This window comes from Kogia breviceps, chromosome 6, assembly GCF_026419965.1.
Source record: "Kogia breviceps isolate mKogBre1 chromosome 6, mKogBre1 haplotype 1, whole genome shotgun sequence".
In the NCBI taxonomy this organism is placed as follows: Eukaryota; Metazoa; Chordata; class Mammalia; order Artiodactyla; family Physeteridae; genus Kogia; species Kogia breviceps.
In genome coordinates, this window is record NC_081315.1 from 24,023,518 (window position 1) to 24,043,371 (window position 19,854).

The following is a 19,854-nucleotide window of genomic DNA, read 5'->3' on the forward strand; positions in this document are numbered from 1 at the left end:
TCACTATTTCGCAGACGAGAAAACTGAGGTGTAATGACCCTTGTGTTTTGCCCAAGGTGTCTCTGGAGTAATCGTTGGTGTTGCTTTATGAGAACTGGCTGCCGTCAACACGGAAGCGAGTCCTCTCTGCCCAACCCCTGCTCCCAACCTGGGCCCACCTTATTCCCTGAGCACAGGCTCACTTCCCAGTCCCCTGCTCTGCTCACCCTCCATCAGGCACACGCGGGGGGCCACCAGTTGGAATGTAAACCAGCACAGACAGTATTTCCAATGACCTATGACCTTTGAACTGACCATAATTCGACAGACAACTCTCAGTTATCTGCAAAAGGTTTGCATGTCTCCTTGGCAAACTCCAGCCACAGATGTGTTCCCCCAATACAAGGGAATCATTCCCACCATGGAAGGGAATCTTCATCTCCACTTAAGCAAAGAATTAGGAAGATAAATCTTTAAGAAAAAAGGAATCACATGATGCCTCCCAAGCCAAAGAGAAAGCCATTCTTTTTGGATGATCTATTGCCCTCCTCCATTAAGGCAGATCAATGGGGTTACCTGGAATCTCTAACCTTACACCAGTACGGAAGACTAGGTATTAATCTATTTTTATAAATGATGAAATAAATCTCAGAGGTTAAGCAACTTGCCTCAGGCCATCCAGGTGGTAGGTACCAGCACTGAGGCTCTTCAACCTAGCTTACCTCTGTAAGGCACTCTCCTCCCAATAAAACAACAGCAGAGTGAAATGAAGTGGAAATACTCCTTCTCTTTAAAAGCGAGATTAAAAACAGTTAAAACTTCTGGCTCTGATATCCAGCCTTACACCTTGCTGGCTACCTAGGGTGACTGTTACATTTTATTCTGGCCTGGTTATCTAGTAACTTTCAGGCCCCTGTCAAATGTCTTGGCTCATTAACTAAAGAATACTATTAATATTACCTCCAGGGCGTCCCTGGTGGCACAGTGGTTGAGAGTCCACCTGCCCATGCAGGGGACACGGGTTCGTGCCCCGGTCCGGGAAGATCCCACGTGCCGCGGAGCGGCTGGGCCCGTGAGCCGTGGCCGCTGAGCCTGCGCGTCTGGAGCCTGTGCTCCGCAACGGGAGAGGCCACAACAGTGAGAGGCCCGTGTACCACACACACGCACAAAAATATATATATATATATTACGTCCAATATTCAAGAAGCAGGATTCAAAATCCTGATTCCTCAGCCAGATACTTACTGCTGCTGCAGGTCCAAAAGGAGAGGGTCATCTGTGCCCACATACTTTGCTACCTGCTGAAGTTCTTCCCTACTCTGCGGAGCTGGGCAGGCACAGCCCCTCCAGCTGCACCTAATTAAGTAATTAAGACTTACCCTAGAAATAGGTTTTCTGAGGCCAGCGGTCTCCACTTTTAATCTACAATAGCAAAACCTGGAGGGCTTGTTAAGACATGCATTACTAGGCTCTGCGCACAGAGATGTTGAGTCAGTACATCTGGTGTGGGGCCTGAGAACTGGCATTTCTTTCAAGTTCTCTGGTGATGCTGATGCAGCTGGTCTGGGGACCATATTTTTCTTAATTAATTAATTAACTAATTTTGGCTGCACTGGGTTTTCATTGCTGTGCACGGGCTTTCTCTCGTTGCGGCAAGCGGGGGCTACTCTTCGTTGGGTGAGCAGGCTTCTCATTGCGGCAGCTTCTCTTGTTGTGGAGCATGGGCTCCAGGCACGTGGGGCTTCAGTAGTTGTGGCACATGGGCTCAGGAGTTGTGGCTCACGGGCTCAGTAGTTGTGGCTCGTGGGCTCTAGAGCGCAGGCTCAGAAGTTGTGGCACAAGGACTTAGTTGCTCCGCGGCGTGTGGGACCTTCCCGACCAGGGCTCGAACCCACGTCCCCTGCACTGGCAGGAGGATTCTCAACCGCTGCGCCACCGGGGAAGTCCCTGGGGACCACATTTTGAGAATCACTATTACAGGCCCCCACTCAGACCGTGTCCTCAGGGTTCTCTGTCTCCAGATGCAGGAGGACACGAGACAAATTCAAGGCAGGAGCGTGCTTTCTGCACCAGGGCAAGAACTGCTGGTCAGTCTCCCTTTCCCAGAGCCCTACTCAGTTCCTTCTAGGACTTCCAGAGGCCCAAGGGGCCCTTCTGATTGACAAGTACTTCAGTCCCACCTCTTTGAACCAGCCTCGTAAGAAAAAAAAAAAAAAAAAAAAAAAAGGAAAGAAAAACAAAATTGAAAGGACCATCTGAGGGGCAAAATAAGTCCCCTTCCCGTCCCAAAGGGGACTCTAAGCAGTAGCAAAAACTGTCAGCCTCCTTGTCCCTCCCCCAGAAACTCCACTCCTTAATATCATGGCCCCATGATTGACCTTCCTCTTTGTGTGCGGAGCTAGATTAAGCTTAGATGTGTCACTCTCAAGGTTTACAGTCTCCTGCTGTGTCAGACAAACTACATTTCGCAAATTACCATAAAATAAAGGAATTGATATATCTACTAAAAATATTCTTCCAGAAATTTTATTTGACCCTCCCAAAGAAACAGGCACGAAAACGAATCAACACATCTGCACACGGCAACTCCCCAGTTATATTTTCTCTTTAGAGAAAGAAAACCTATAGTTTCCAAAAGTGCTTTTAACCATGCAAAGTAGAGAGGTTGGAGTTAATTCTATAACATATTAGATGGTTGCTTGGATACCGATTGATTTTTTTTTTTCACCTCAAATGACATTCAATTAAAGAATATGTATAAGTCATCAGCTGTTTCCGGCTTGAATGGTAATTTATAAAGTTTTAGGGGTGAGAACATATAAAATATTTTGCGCTTCGAAGCTGTGTTACAGGCTGAAATGTTTGTGGGAAATATCCTCTCCGTGAAGAATTCCTGCTCCAAAATGCCTTGATTAATTACCATAAACAGCTTTGAGGAAAAAGGGCGCAGCACCTCACGTCTGGCAGGACACTGGCAGGGTTCGTTGGAAACTCCAGTGCAAGCCAAACCCAGAGAAGCCAGGCCCCTTCCATTTAGGGCTGCTCCAGCTCCAGGGAAACACCTCGGGCTGGGGACAGCTCTGGAAAGGCTCTGCTCTAGTTGGCACTGAACCGAAGCCCATTTCTTCTTCTGTTTCCAGATCCCCCGAGGGAATGAGTCAGCTTCAGGGACCTGAAGGTGTGGCCCGTAGCTGAGACCTGGAGGACCCTATCAAGAATAACCCCAGTGCCCTGCCAGCTCTTCGCTGTGAGACTGACCTTCCAGAATTCCAAAATGGAATGAAGCATTACAGAAAAGAAATAATAGTATTTACTGAAAGTATCCTGCTGAGATTTTTTTAAACATACGTTATTTTATTTAGTTCTCACATTAAACCTGCAAGACAGGGATTATTGGCTCTTTTGTTACACATGGGGAAAAAAGCGTGCTCAGGGAGGTTAAGCAATATGCCCAGTATCACACAGCACATTTGTGCCAGAACTAGGATAAGGACAAGAGCCTGTCTTGTCTACCAGATCCCTCTCATTATCCACAGGAAGAGGAAAAATTCAAAACAGGTCTACAATACTGCTTAAAGCCATTCAGACAATGAGTGGGAAATCAGCAGTTAGCAGGTTTTCTTCAATGTCAAGGAGTGATTCCTACCACCAGGTCCTTGGGCAACATTTTTTTTTTTTTTTTTTTTTTTTTTTTTTTTTTTTTTTTTTTTTTTTTTTTTTGCGGTATGCGGGCCTCTCAGTGTTGTGGCCTCTCCCGTTGCGGAGCACAGGCTCCGGACGCGCAGGCCCAGCGGCCATGGCTCACGGGCTCAGTCGCTCCGCGGCATGTGGGATCTTCCCGGACCAGGGCACGAACCCGTGTCTCCTGCATCGGCAGGCGGACTCTCAACCACTGCGCCACCAGGGAAGCCCCCTTGGGCAACATTTTGAAGTAGGTAATTTTGGGTTTACAACATTCCCATCCCCCAGCCTCCCTCTCCTACCACCCAGGGCCTGAATTACCCCTGCTATTAGAGTCCTTCCAGCTCCTGGAGTTTTCCAGAACCCTGTATGTGGTCTCTCATTCGGTGTTATAAAGACCATGTAATAGTACTAGTGTCTCCTCTACAAGAAAAACCAAACCAAACCAAACCATCTATAACGGACAGGCAAACATGTCTTGCTTAAAAATGAACCTTTCCCTTCCCACCACTAACCTCTTGTCAATATTTCCAAATGCTTCCATACACCCGGGCTCAACTTGTGAAATGGGAGTAAAATGTATCTGAGTAAAGTAATTTGTATCACTCAAATGAGAAACGGGTTCAACTCTTCCAAGAGAGATCTGCATTTTAGAACTTGCAGTGAATTTCTAATGCTATGTGGGGAATTTTATGAGCTGGGAGGTTTCTCTAGATGTTTTCCTTCCCGATTCACTCACTTTTCACTTTCTTTCCCCAAGCAGTGAGAGGACTGCTTACATAGGTATCCCCTTCACAGAACCAGGTTTTGACTTGGTGAGCTTTCCTGCTGCTGCAGTTTCTACCAAATAAGGAGACTGAATCTTTCGATGAACAATCTTCTACCTAGAAATGGAATCACGCCAAGAACACCCACTGGAGTCAAGGCAGCCATGGGGCTTCCCCAAATTCCAGAAGAATTGAATGGTGTAGTTTCCTCCCCAAAATACTGCTTTAAATACTTATGTCACCAAAATAGTACGTCACCAAACTTTTAAATTTTTTATGCAAAGTAATCAAAATATTCTTCGTTCAGACATGCTACTTGCTTAGGATTTTTGAATAGCTGGTAAGACCTGCCTGGCTTATTAGCATCAAAGCACACACAGCTAGAGCCAGAGCAACTCTGAGAAACTGTAATGTTAAACTGGATATTTACTTTTGAAGCCAGTTTTCTCTCACTCATTACTGCTTTTTTAAAAATTTAACATCTTTATTGAAGTATAATTGCTTTACACTGTTGTGTAACTTTCTGCTGTATAACAAAGTGAATCAGCTGTACGTATACATATACCCCCATATCCCCTCCCTCTTATGTCTCCCTCCCACCCTCCCTATCCCACCCCTCTAGGTGGTCACAAAGCACTGAGCTGATCTCCCTGTGCTACGTGGCTGCTTCCCACTAGCTATCTATTTTACGTTTGGTAGTGTATATATGTCCATGCCACTCTCTCACTTTGTCCCAGCTTACCCTTCCCCCTCCCCGTGTCCTCAAGTCCATTCTCTACATCTGCATCTTTACTGCCCCTAGGTTCATCAGAACCATTTTTTTTTTTTTTAGATTCCATATGTGTGTGTGTGTGTGTGTGTGTGTGTTAGCATATGGTATTTGTTTTTCTCTTTCTGACTTACTTCAGTCTGTATGACAGACTCTAGGTCCATCCACCTCACTACAAATAACTCAATTTCGTTTCTTTTTATGGCTGAGTAATATTCCATTGTATATATGTGCCACATCTTCTTTATCCATTCATCTGTCAATGGACACTTAGGTTGCTTCCATGTCCTGGCTATTGTAAATAGTGCTGCAATGAACATTGTGGTACTTGGCTCTTCTTGAATTATGGCTTTCTCAGGGTATATGCCCAGTAGTGGGATTGCTGGGTCATATGGTAGTTCTATTTTTAGTTTTTTAAGGAAGCTCCATACTGTTCTCCATAGTGGCTGTATCAATTTACATTCCCACCAACAGTGCAAGAGGGTTCCCTTTTCTCCACACTCTCTCCAGCATTTGTTGTTTGTAGATTTTCTGATAATGCCCATTCTGACTGGTGTGAGGTGATACCTCATTGTAGTTTCGATTTGCATTTCTCTAATGATTAGTGATGTTGAGCATCCTTTCCTGTGTTTGCTGGCCATCTATATACCTTCTTTGGAGAAATGTCTATTTAGGTCTTCTGCCCATTTTTGGATTGGGTGGTTTGTTTTTTTGATATTGAGCTGCATGAGCTGCTTTTATATTTTGGAAATTAATCCTTTGTCAGTTGCTTCATTTGTAAATATTTTCTTCCATTCTGAGGGTTGTCTTTTCATCTTCTTTATGGTTTCCTTTGCTGTGCAAAAGCTTTTCAGTTTCATTAGGTCCCATTTGTTTATTTTTGTTTTTATTTCCATTTCTTTATGAGGTGGGTCATAAAGGATCTTGCTGTGATTTATGTCATAGAGTGTTCTGCCTATGTTTTCCTCTAAGACTTTTACAGTGCCTGGCCTTACATATAGGTCTTTAATCCATTTTGAGTTTATTTTTGTATATGGTGTTAGCGAGTATTCTAATTTCATTCTTTCACATGTAGCTGTCCAGTTTTCCCAGCACTACTTATGGAAGAGGCTGTCTTTTCTCCATTGTGTATTCTTGCCTCCTTTATCAAAGATAAGGTGACCATATGTGCGTGGGTTTATTTCTGGGCTTTCTATCCTGTTCCATTTATCTATATTTCTGTTTTTGTGCCAGTGCCATGCTGCCTTGATTATTGTAGCTTTGTAGTATAGTTCTCTCACTCATTATTAAGGAAAAATTGTCTGTGTATTTAAAAATTCAATGTGGGACTTCCTTGGTGGCACAGTGGTCAAGAATCCACCTGCCAAGGCAGGGGACACGGGTTCAAGCCCTGGTCCGGGAAGATCCCACATGCCATGGAACAACTAGGCCCATGCGCCACAACTACTGAGGCTGTGCTCTAGAGCCCACGAGCCACAACTACTGAGCCTGCATGCCACGCTACTGAAGCCCATGTGCCTAGAGCCCGTGCTCCACAACAAGAGAAGCCACCGCAATGAGAAGACCATGGACCGCAACGAAGAGTAGCCCCTGCTCACCACAACTAGAGAAAGCCCACACACAGCAACAAAGACCCAAGGCAGCCAAAAATAAACAAACAAACAAATAAATAAATAAATGTATTAAGAAAAAAACAATTCAATGCTATCTTTTCTGAAGCAGAATAGATAGAGATGCCTTTACTGATGTGGAAGGCCAAGCTTGCTTCCTATAATAGTTGGGAAAGAAAGGAGGGAGAAATATGAATAGTGGGAAGAGGAAACATAGGTATATGTTGGTAGAGTAGGAAACACAGGTAGAAAACCCTGCCATCTGCTCTTTACCACGTAATGTATATTCTGCCCAATTACTGGCTCTGAAAGGCACCTGCTCTAAGGATGTGCTATGCTAGCGATGTCAGAAGGACAGAGTATTGCTCCGGGGCCTCTCTATACTCACCATACACTTCAGCCCCTCCCCCCACCCCCAGACTCCTAGCTATTTCTCAGTCCCTACCAGGCCCTCTGTACTTGGACCTTTGCTCCAGCTGTTTCCTCCTCTAGACACACTCATCCAACCCTCAATCTTCCTCCCACTAATTAAATTTTATTCATTTCTCAAGGCCCATGTCAAATGTTACTTTCTTCAAGATGCCTTTCCTGATCCTTCTCAAGGGGGGCACATTTCTCCCTGTTTGAGCCCCTCAAGCACTATCTTTGGATTTACCAAATGGGCCTTCTATTAGAGTTATCTGTGTTTAATACCTGTTCTTTGACCCCTCCTGGAACTCTTACCAGAAAGGGGTCCATGGCTCACCCATCCTTGAACCTTTAGTGATGCTTGGCACCGTATCTTGAGCACAAAAGATATTCAACAGATGTGATATTTAATGGAAGTCAGAAGAAAATTGAGGAAGGGTAAAGAAGAGACAAAATCCTAGAATATTCCCTGCTTTCTCCCTTGGAAAAAGTAAAGAAGGATTTTTTAAAAACTCTTCCCATCTTCCAGGTCTCTTGCCCTGCCTGCTTTGACTATGAAATTCAGGTTATTATTATTATTAGTTTTAATTTGGCCATGCCACACAGCTTGAGGGATCTTAGTTCTCCAACCTGGGATTGAACCTGGGTCCCGGCAGTGACAACGCCGAGTCCTAACCACTGGACCACCAGAGAATTCCCAGGTTATCATTCTTGTACTTGCCCTTCAGTTAGCTGTGATCCTGAACAGAGGTGAGAATCCTGGTCTAGAGGGACAAGAGTGGGCATAGGCTGATGCCCATCACGAAGAACAGGAAGTACCAGGAGGCCAGAATCTGGATAACCTGGACTGTTTGCTCATCTCCCACATGGACTTGCTTCACGGCCTTGCAGGTCAATCTCTATATTGGGGCTTTATATCAAGTCCCAAAAAATTATAGTTCAGCTGTGAATTTTTCACAGCTGGGGACCTCCAACAACAGACTCTAGTATCCTGTGGCTTTGTAGTCTCCTCCAGGTAACGGTATAGAGATCAGCCTAAATTGTTAACCCCAATCAAAATGTCAGTTTAGGTAGCAATCAGGAAATATTCTACTGGTTCAGTTTTTTTTTTTTTTTTGGTGGTACACAGGCCTCTCACTGCTGTGGCCTCTCCCTTTGCGGAGCACAGGCTCCGGACGCACAGGCTCAGCGGCCATGGCTCACGGGCCCAGCCGCTGCGCGGCATGTGGGATCCTCCCAGACCAGGGCACGAACCCGCGTCCCCTGCATCCACAGGCGGACTCTCAACCACTGCGCCACCAGGGAAGCCCTGGTTCAGTTTTTTAATGGTGCCCGATTACCCTTGGGGTATTTAATTCTACTAAGCAATTCAGGAGTTCTGGTTACAGCAGCAAGGGCAGATTTCCCCCACCAAACAGCCTCACCCTAGTCCTGCTGCAGAGGCTTCTCTTCTCACAGACACCCCTGCCCATCGGGGGTCAGGGGCCAAGCCTTCTGTACACAGAGGGCTAGTGCTCCCAAATGGCCTGACCTGCCGGCAAGGAGAAGTCCACTTGGGGCAGTGTGCACAGTTTCCAGCAGACTTTGGCCTCTGTCCAGGGGTGATGTGAGGTTAAGTAAAGGCTTGCCTTTGGCTCCCTTGCTTCTATCCTGGACATTTCTGTGTAGTGTGTTCCAACCCTGCCTCCCTCCTCTTCCTCCCCGCCCCCCCCCCCCATCCTGTGCTCTCTGCCAACCTTGGCTCCAGCCAGGTAACTCTCTTCTGGTCCCCCTTTGTTAAGGCATAAACACTAGGGTCATCTATTTCCATTATCTAAGATCTAGCCTGGAAGGAGAGAACTGGGTAGTACCTGTTTCTTCTTCTTCAGCTTCCTCTCTAAGTAGTCCAGATTTTGTTAGTACCCACAGCCTCTTGGTTTTCCCAGGGAACAGACCAACTAGAGGCTCAGGGATTAGAGCTGGGAGACCCAGATGATAGGGTCAGTGCTCTCGGACTAGAGGATGAATCCTTCTTCAACCAGGTGTCCTTGGGGGCACCTCCTAGACGAATCAGACCTGAGAGAAGAGAAATCATTTTCTTTTTAGCTAGTCTGCACGTGCCCCTCTCCTATGTCCTCACACCACACCTCCAACACACACCTGTATCAGGATCTGAATTTCCCAGCCTCAATATCCTTCTCTGTGAGCCCCTCTTCCCAAATGGCCCCTGCCTTTGTTACCTGGCAACAAAAGCCTGTATGGCAACAAGGACCTACTTGTACAGCACAGGGAACTCTGCTCAATATTTTGTAATGACCTAAATGGGAAAAGAATTTGAAAAAGAATAGATACATGTATATGTGTAATGGAATCACTTTGCTGTACACCTGAAACTAACACAACATTATTAATCAACTATACTCCAATAAAAATTAATTTTTAAAAAAAGAAAGATAAAAAAAATAAGCCTATACAGCAAACTCTGCCACTTTCTCATACAGGTGAATGAGAAAATGCCCAAACCCCCTACATCAGTGTGCTTTTGCCTGTGAAAAAAGGCGTGCTACCCAACAGAGAGAGGATGGAAGGGAAGCCGAGGGGCCCCAAGACCATGTCAACCTGCTTTACAGTTTCTCCGGGGCACCCCCCGTACAGTCCTCAACAATGTACCTTCAACTCTTCTCCAGCAATAAGAGCTGTTCACAAAGGTGCCGTCCCCAGCATATCACACCCCACAGCGGTGTCAACACTGGTTGGTATACTCAGGAGTGTCAATGCCTGGAAGCTCCTTAGACACATCTCCTGGGAATTCTTCCCTAGGATGGGAGGAAGGGTAATAGAGCTCTTCCCCGTCCATTTCTCTACCCTGATTTTCTTTGGCAAATTCGCAAGTACAAAGGAAGAGGACAAGTGTAGTAGTTAAGGCCAAGGTCTTGAAGTCAGGAAAGTCTGGGTTCAAATTGTGAGTACACAATTTGTGAGTTTTATGGTTTGGAGCAGATGACTTTAGCTTTCTTGGTCTTCCTTTCCGCCAGTGAATAACAGAGATCGCATCTAACTCACCAGGTGCTGTGAAGATAACACACGTCCTTACCACAGTGAAGACTCCACAATGGCGGTCCTTTCCAGGATTGAGTGAGGACTCAGGTCCACATAGGAATATGTGTGAATGGTGCCTCCTGGAACTGCTCAGGTCAGTGCCTGAAGGTACATTTTACCCCATCACTCTGGAGGATGTAAGTAAAAAGGAGGAACCTTGAAAGTCCACATCCCTGGTCCAGGAAGATCCCACATGTCGCAGAGAAACCAAGCCCGTGCACCACAACTACTGAGCCTGTGCTCTAGAGCCCACGAGCCACAACTACTGAGCCCGCATGCCTAGAGCCTGTGCTCTGCAACAACAGAAGCCACCGCAATGAGAAGCCCACGCACCACAAGGAAGAGTAGCCCCCGCTCGCCACAACTAGAGAAGAGCCCGTGCGCAGCAACAAAGACCCAACGCAGCCAAAAATAAATAATAAATAAATAAATAAATTTATAAAATAAAACACAAAGTCCACATGAAGCAGAAGGTAGACAGCTAGTGGGCAATTCTCAGCAGCAGCAATTCCATTTCTAGTTTTGCCTAAGAATAAATTTGGCTCAGGGCAATTCTGGAGCGAGAGAGGAAGTAATTTTTTTTCATAATTTTTTTCTGTATCAAGGGAATATAATGACACATTGCAGAACTTACTTAAAAGGTAGACTTGCATTTTTAATCCAATAAACACCTCGGACTTTTTAAAAGAGCACTGTGAAAATAGAAAGGAACTTTATTACTGTAAGTTCGCGTCAGGAAACTAACTAGAATTTCTGAGTATGTAACGGGGTATTAAGCATGAATAGAAGGGATGTTATGCAGGTTAGATATAGTTAGACATAACGATTAGACATAATCGTTACCATCAAGGAGCTTCTAGTGTCAAGAGCAGAGATTCTTAACCTGAGGGTTATGGATGAACTGTGGAGGACCCATAAAGCTCCTGAAATTGTATACACAAATGTGTGTATATTTGTGGGCAATTTCTGGTCAGAAGGCCCAGAGCTTTCTTTAGATTCTCAAAGGGATCCACGAGAAAAAAAAAAAAAAAAAAAAAGGTTAAGAACCACAGATCAAGAGTAAAGAATCCTTTAATTGTAGTAATTTTTCCTGTGGAATGCCACAAAAATAGACTATTCACAGTCATCTAATTCTGGGTTTCTCACACTGGTGTAGATAAAGGACAAGCTTAATTCTTGGCTTGCTGAATTTAAAGATAGCCCAAGTCTTTCGGTCCTCTGTAAACATGTGATTTTTCAATACATTTGGATTTCTCAGAAATCGTGCACAAAACATGTGCCAAGATCTATGGCCCCATTGGTATTCCATTTGGGCTGCCTTGAGCTGCACAATAATTTATGACCAGCCCGCTGTGTTGAGCCCTCCTCTCTGGATGACTAACAGGAAGAGAACTTTGGCAGCAACGCAACCTTAATGAATGAAAAATGCAAACCTTGCAAATCTCTCTGCATTGAAATCCCCCAGAGTCTGGAAGCAGACACAGTTCCAAAAAGCCTGCATTTCCAAGATGCAATTTACTGTCCTTAGAGGTTCGTTGTGGGCCACCCAAAGTACATAGGCCTGATTCAAACAGATTTGATTGGCCAAGCAGATATGGAGATTTTTTTTAACATCTTTATTGGAGTGTAATTGCTTGACAATGGTGTGTTAGTTTCTGCTGTATAACAAAGTGAATCAGCTACACATATACATATATCATCATATCTCCTCCCTCTTGCGGCTCCCTCCCTCCCACCCTCCCTATCCCATCCCTCTAGGTGGTCACAAAGCACCGAGCTGATCTCCCTGTGCTATGCGGCTGCTTCCTACTAGCTATCTATTTTACATTTGGTAGTGTATATATGTCCATGCCATGCTCTCACTTCATCCCAGCTTACCCTTCCCCCTCCCCGTGCACTCAAGTCCATTCTCTACCTCTGCGTCTTTATTCCTGTCCTGCCCCTAGGTTCTTCATAACTATTTTTTTTTATTAGATTGCATATATATGTGTTAGCATATGGTATTTATTTTTCTCTTTCTGACTTACTTCACTCTGTAAGATAAGATCAAATGGGGAAATCTGTTGTTATGAAAATCTTCATGATAATGATAAGTCACATATTATCATTGCATACTTCAGTTTGATTTGCACACAGGGTCAGGAGAGAGAGCTGATCTCTGCTTCCACATTGCTCTGCTGCATTCTTCCACCGTATCTTGAGGAAGGAAGGAGACTCTTAGCTAGTTATATCTTTGTATGGAGTTTTCTTCATAAAAACAAATGTATATCGAGGAAGAAGCTACCACTGAATTCTCACGGGTAGTAGCCAGGAATTTCATTCATAGACTTGAGCTCAGTGAAGTGAAGATTCTGGGGAGGTGCTGGGTAGAGAAAGGCTGAAGGCTGCCTCTTTGTTAGCATATGAAAAATAGGCTTTCCTGGGGCAAGGGGGTACTAGTCACCCTAGAAATGGGATTTTATTTCCCCATGCAGGATACAAATTATAGTGCAGGTCTGGAATCCATTATCCAAAACCCTTGAGGCCAGATGTGTTTCAGGATTTGGAGTCCTTCAGATTTTTAAAAAGTTAATATGGGGGCTTCCCTGGTGGCGCAGTGGTTGAGAGTCTGCCTGCTGATGCAGGGGACACGGGTTCGTGCCCCGGTCCGGGAAGATCCCACATGCCGCGGAGAGGCTGGACCCATGAGCCATGGCCGCTGAGCCTGCGCGTCCGGAGCCTGTGCTCCGCAACGGGAGAGGCCACAACAGTGAGAGGCCCGTGTACCACACACACACACACAAAGTTAATATGGGGCATATACATAGAATGGATAAACAAGGTCCTGCTGTATAGCACAGGGAACTGTAGTCAATATCCTGTGATAAACTATCATGGAAAAGAATATGAAAAAGAATGTACATATATGTATAACTGAATCACTTTGCTGTACAGCAGAAATTAATACAACATTGTAAATCAACCATACTTCAATAACATTTTTTAAAACTCAATAGGGGGCATATAGTCTACACCTCAGAGGATGGGACGGCACCCCATAATCAGATAGACTCCATTTTTTCCTGTTGCCCCGATTAAAGTATTGATCATGCCTCCCCTCGTGCTGCCAAGACGGGTAGAACAATTACAAGAATATTATTCTCATACAGCGATAAGTAAGAGCAGGGAGAGAAGGACGTGGATTTCTCCTCGTGTCTCTCTTTCTTATCATGGAGAAAAAGTCTCTCCTAGAAGCCCTGAGGAGACTTTCTCCAGACACTCTTGCCCAGAACTGCATCTGAGATATCATCTAGTACAAATTCCAGGCAAACATTTATTCCCTGCACTTGGGAGGGTTATATCCTCCCTAAGCACGCTGCTGCCACAGCTGAACAAAAGTCAGGGTTCTTACTCTTCCTCAGGGACTATGGAAGGAATAGCATTGGATAAGGCGACTAGTGGCAGCTACTATGCACACTGTGATATAGGCGTCAAGGCAGGGTCCTACTTCCCAGAAAAGGAACGGTAGAAACTGTCTAAATGGCATCTGATTAAATTATTAACCATCTCTGACCCTAATCTATGTGTGTCCTCTAAGAAACCTCCGTGGCCACTGAAACTTAAGACTTGTTACTCAAGTATACACAGACTCGTTTTTATTGACATAACCAGTGTTAGTTAGGATCCTATCTTAGGACTTGATATTAAGGCACGGTGCTTCACTCAAACAATGATATAAGGGAAGAGGATCAAGGTAGAGGAAATGGGAGTAAGAGAGTGGAACATAAAGCTACAGACCAGACCAGGGCATCAGCAAACTATGGCTCTTGGGTCAAATCCAGCCTGTGGCCTGCTTTTATAGATAAAGATTTATTGGTACACATTCATACCCATTGGTTTACACCTTGTCTATCTGCTCCAATAGTAGAGTTGAGTGACTGCAACAGAGACCACACAGCCTGCAAAGCCTAAACGTTTGCTGTGTAGTCTTTCACAGAAAAAGTTTGCTAATCCCTGAGCTGGACAAATTCCCAAAGCCAGGGGATAAGAGAACAAATATAAGAAGATGATGCTCTCCATTCTCAGACCAAGGAAGAGTCCTGGAGAAACTGACAGGGATCCCAATAGTTGGGGTAGCATGGCAACAGGAAATCTAGGTTAAGTGTCCTAAAATCTAGTCACAAGGCATCTGGGAACTCACATGACTGTGGTCATTAGGAAGAAGGAAATAGCCAGGGAAAAGCTGGATCCCAGAGCTCACTGGCAGGACTAAAGAATTAAACAGATGACTTGGATAGGAACTCACAATGAAAGCCAAAGTAGATGCATGGTTCTTCCAAATGGGTTTATGAACAAGGGAGGAGTGGGGAAGTGTGTGTGTGCATGGGTGTGTGTGTGTGTGTGTGTGTGTGTGTGTGTGCGCGCGCGCGTGCGCGCATGCACGTGCATATGTGTGTGAACATAAATTCAAAAGTCTGAACTCCGTAATTCGGGTGAGAGTCCCACAGATGAGCAACTGCAAACCAGGAAAATTAGGTCAGCACAGATTTGTAGCACAGAGTCAGAGCTTGGGTATTCTATTTGAGATAAACCTGCAAGAGAGCTGAAGAGTAATCCTTCCCTGGTTAGAGGGGAACCTGGGGCTGTTAAATGATTCCTGCCTCAAGTCAGAACTGTTCCGGGAAGTATCTGGAACTGAGCCCCGTGGGGAGAGATCAGTAGCTCAGCTGAGAGTCACTGGAAGCGGCAGAGGCAGGGAGACTGGGCAGATGAGTAAACCTAACTCCTTCCATTGGGGGCAGTTACTTGGTACTGTTGATCTAGAATCACCACCCTCTACCTTAGATAGCATTAAAGAAAAACCAATTATTTTTCAACTCTCTTTTTTTCAAGATTCCCTTCTATTTGTGTAAGTACAGATCCATCAGCTACATCTTTCTTCCCCAGTCTGTACTTTAATGATGTTGTACTATCATGCAAGACTATATTTTAGGTTAATGTTTCCTGGTGGCAGCTGGAAAGTCACCTTAACATCAATATTAAAAAATACTTGGAAATTGCACTGTGAGATGGGCTTCCTGCAGACAAAGAATCCACCCCACGGTGTGAGGATTCTTAAGGCTCCATCAGAGAGGGTGCCCCCTTCTGGGAGGCAGTGTCCTTGACTCTACCTGTTCTTCTGCAGCCCAGCAGATCTCATAGGAAAGCTTCCCTAACCCTTGGAGATTACTGAACTCCCAGAGTTATAGCTTGTGTGAGTCCGGGGCTTCTGAACGTTTTCCCAAGAATTCCTGGCCTTTTAACCTTCTGGTTCCTTCTATCTTCACTCCTACATCTGTTTCTCTAATCTGAGTTTCAGCCTGCTATGGGCTGAATTATGTCTCCCAAGAAAACATGTTAACGTTCTAACCCTCAGTACCTCAGAATGTGACCTTATTTGGATGGAGGGTCTTTGCAGACGCAGTCAACTTAAGATGAAATCATAAAGGTGGGCATTAATCCAATATGACTGGTGTCCTTTTAAAAAGGGGAAATTTGGTTACAGGAGCAGACCCTCACAGAAGGCTAATGAAGTGAAGAGATACAAGGAAAAGATGGTCCTCTATGAGACAAGGAATACCTAAGGCTACAAGAAGCTAGGAGACAGCCTTTCCCCAGCACCTTCCGAGGGAGAATAGCCCTGCTGACACTTTAATCTCAGACTCCTGGCCTCCATAACTGTGAGACAATGCGATTCTGCTGTTTTAAGCTATCTAGTTTGTGGTGTTATTTTACAGCAGCCCTAAGAAACTCATACATATGCTCTACAGGCCTGCCTGTGATCAGAGCTCTGCCCCTTGCCTTGAAGTACCAGCACATCTGCTCAGCCTGGGCCTCTCCTGGGTTTACCACTTAGGTTCCCCCAGAGCAGCGGCTGCACAGCCTCCACACTGCGGCCTGTCCCTCGCACTCTACCTTCAGAGATACCTCACACCACAAGAAGCCACCTCGGAAGTGTAGCCTGGGCCCCTGGCCAGGCCCATCTGCCATCTCAAAAGCTCTAGGAGTTCTAGAAAAGAAAACCTCTCCCTTTCATTTCACTATCATGAAGTTTAATGCTAGGGTTTAGGTTGCTGCTTAGACTTGCACATACAGGCCTTTGTCACTATCAACACAACGGAGCAGCAAGAAGATCTAGGTGTTACAGTGAAGAGGTGGAGAGAGAAGAGAGTTTGGGGCCTTTCCTTTAACTCAGCCTTGGCTTGACCAGGTGGAGGGGCTGGTCCTCAGCAATAACCTCTCAGCATGATCAGGAGGGCATAATCTTGAAACGGAATGGCCAATCCAAGGGGCCTCCTTAATCTGTATGAAATATAGTCGTCAAACATGCTGAAACACCCAGGTCATCTCTAAAGAAAAGTTCTCTCTTATTCCTCTTCTAACTAAAATGCGTCGAGATAGGGAGAACCATGTTATGATCTAGGTTAGTGATACATATCAAACCAGGATCATTGCAGGTAGCAAACCCTAGTGATAGAGATCAAGAGCATGAGCTCTAGGGGCAGACAGAACTGGGTATGAATTACAGTTCTACCTCTTCTTGGCTCTATAACCGTGGGAAAGTTCCACAGTCTCGGTTTCTTCATCTGTAAAATGGAAATACTAATAATAACGATCACAGGATTATTAGAAGAATTACGCGAGCTAATCGTGCCAAGGGTTGAGCACAGTGCCTGCCTGATCCTTCCAGAGGTTGTCTATTCCACCTCTCTAGGCTAAGTGGATGAGGGTTAGTGGGAGGCCCCTAGCTGTTATTGGGTGTTGGGTGTGGTTGTTGATGACAGGAACTTGAAATAATGGTTTAAACGAAGTAGAAGATATTCATTTTCTCTCTCCGTCTCCCTCTCTCTCCTCTCTTTCTCTCCCTTCCCCTCTCCCCTCACTCTCTTCCTCTCTCTCAGAGAAACAGTGGGCAGCCAAGGGCAAGTATGGTGGCCCACGGTCACCAGGGACTCATGAGCTTTATTCCTCTCCTCTGTGCTCAGGCCTCCTTATTGTGTTGCTTCCTTCCTCAAGTTCACTTCATAAGACAAGACGGAGCCCAACCATTACATCTGCATCACAGACAGCTGTCGGTCTCCTTGAAGAAACCCTTCCGGAGTCTCAACGAACAACTTCTGTTCACACTTCATTAACCAGAACACAGTCACGTGGTCACACCCAGGTGCAGAGTAGGCTGGGAAAGGTAGGTTTTTAGCGGGGGGCACTTTGCTTTTCCGCATAAAATCAGAATCCTCTTACTGAGGAAGAAGAGGAGAATGGATTTTGATAAGCAGCTCCGGTCTCTGGAAAAAGAGCCTTCGTTCTTCTCTACTTTCATCTTCACAGAGGCTTGGAGCAGGAAAGGACCCGCGGTTCTGAGGTCCAGAGAGAAAGAATGGTCACCCAGAGAGACCAAGAGAGTGCTGAATCTAGGAGATCAGCCAGGATCTCCTTGATCTAACCACAAGGTTATTTCTAGAGACAGAAGAGGAAGAGCTCCAGGAAGAAATGAAGGCCCTGACTTGATAGGGCTTCTCAACATTTTATTTTTATTTATTTATTTTTTAATTTCTTTTTTTCTTTCTTTTTTCTTTGGCTGCGTCAGGTCTTAGCTGTGGCACGCAGGCTTCCCTGTAGTTGTGACGTGCGGCTTTTTCTCTCTAGCTGTTGCGCTCGGGCTCCAGAGAGCGTGGGCTCTGTAGTTTGTGGCACGCGGGCTCTCTGGTTGAGACGTGAGAGCTCAGCAGTGGTGGCGCGGGGGTTTCGTTGCCCCATGGCACGTGGGATCTTAGCTCCCCTACCAGGGATCGAACCCCCGTCCCCCGCATTGGAAGGCGGATTCTTTACCACTGGACCACCAAGGAAGTCCCTCTCATCAGTTTAGAGAACAGAACTTGAACAAGTCTCCGTATCACTGCCCACTTATGGTCTGGTGTGTTTTTGATGCCTGAAAGGCAAATGATGTAAAAATAAATCCTGGACACAGAAACCTGAGTCTGAGAACTGAGTCTACTGCTCCCTCAGTGTGGGGCTTTGAACAAGTCACTCTCCTGGAGACAGAGGGAGGAAAAGGAGGAACATTTCTGGAATGCCTGTTTTAAAGAAGCTTAATATACTTCATATCATTTTATCCTAACAATGGTGAGGCAGGTACGCTTAATTCAGGGTATAGATGATTAAACAGAGGATCAGAGAAGGTCTAAAATCCCTAAGGTAGACTAGTCGCTTAGGGAGACCTCTGGCCCCAAACCCTTGATAATGTTACACTCCAGCCATATGGAAATCTTTCCAGTTCTTCAAAGGTTCTACCCCATCTTTCCTCCCCACCTTTGCGTACACCATCCCCCCTACGCGGCACGCTCTTCCACCTGTTCATCTGGTGAACCCCAACTCACCCATCAAGTCTCAGCTGAAAATTCCCTTCGCTCAATAAGGCCGTTGCCCGAACCAGAAACCAGGTTCTGTTTCCCGTCTATACTTCTTCTTCCCTTGCACTTCCCCCGTCAGAGCCCTCATCGCTGGGACTGTCTTGTTTAATGACTACCTCCCTCACTGGAACAAGACCCACTGCTGTTTACTGCTGTGGTCCTCACCTCCAACAAAAAGCCCAGCGTGGGCTTCCCTGGTGATGCAGTGGTTAAGAATCTTCCTGCCAATGCAGGGGACACAGGTTCAAGGCCTGCTCGTGTCAGATCCCACACGCTGTGGAGCAGCTAAGCCCGTGCACCACAACTACTGAGCCTGCGCTCTAGAGCCCGCGAGCCACAACTACTGAGCCCGTGTGCCACAACTACTGAAGGTTGTGTGCCTAGAGCCCGTGCTCTGCAACTAGAGAAGCCACCCAATGAGAAGCCCACGCACCGCAACGAAGAGTTGCCCCCGCTCGCCGCAACTAGAGAAAAGCCCACACGCAGCAACAAAGACCCAAGGCAGCCAAACATAAAAATAAATACATAAATACATAAATTTATTAAAAAAAAAAAAAAAAAGCCCAGCGTATCCCAGGCACTTAGGAAACACGTGCAAGAATTCACGAGTTGTTTAATTTAATCTGACGGTAGAAATACATGTTTATTTATTTACATTAACTGAATCCATTTTAGAAAATACTGCTCCACATATTAAAACTGTTCTCCTTACCTGGGATCCCAGGCTCTTCAGAATCTTTCCAGCCTTCCTTATCACTGGTCCCTGTTCTCACATTCCTACATCGGGGTCTTGAGGATAATTAGTCTCACCATCTGGAATGTAAGATTCTGGTCTCTTATCTGCCCTGAAACATAACCACCCAGCAGAGCACAGCTTAGATTCAGCCTCCTCCATGGAGCCTACTCTGCCTCTGCAATTAACACTAATTTCTCCCTTCCCTGAACACTTCTTAGGGCACTAAAATCCTGTCCTGGTCATTCTGCCTCTGGTGTCCATGACCTTCTTGTTTTACAGTTGTATTTTTCAAACATTAACCACTATTTTCTCCCTGGGTTTTCCTACTTCTTTCCTCTCCCTGCCTCATTTAAGGACATGGTCAGACCTGGCCACAGGGAAGGAAGCAGGAAAAAAA

General features: G+C 45.5%; 1 long non-coding RNA gene across 1 annotated transcript; it reads right to left on the bottom strand.

Annotated features, from left to right (window-relative positions):
• Positions 1 to 9,246: 9,246 nt before the first annotated feature.
• On the bottom strand, positions 9,247 to 10,314 carry LOC136794350 (uncharacterized). The gene is made up of 3 exons (XR_010840985.1): positions 10,288 to 10,314; positions 9,470 to 9,510; positions 9,247 to 9,269 (listed from the first exon to the last, which is right to left on the bottom strand). It is a non-coding gene; the product is annotated as an uncharacterized lncRNA (long non-coding RNA).
• Between the last annotated feature and the right edge of the window lie 9,540 nt (positions 10,315 to 19,854).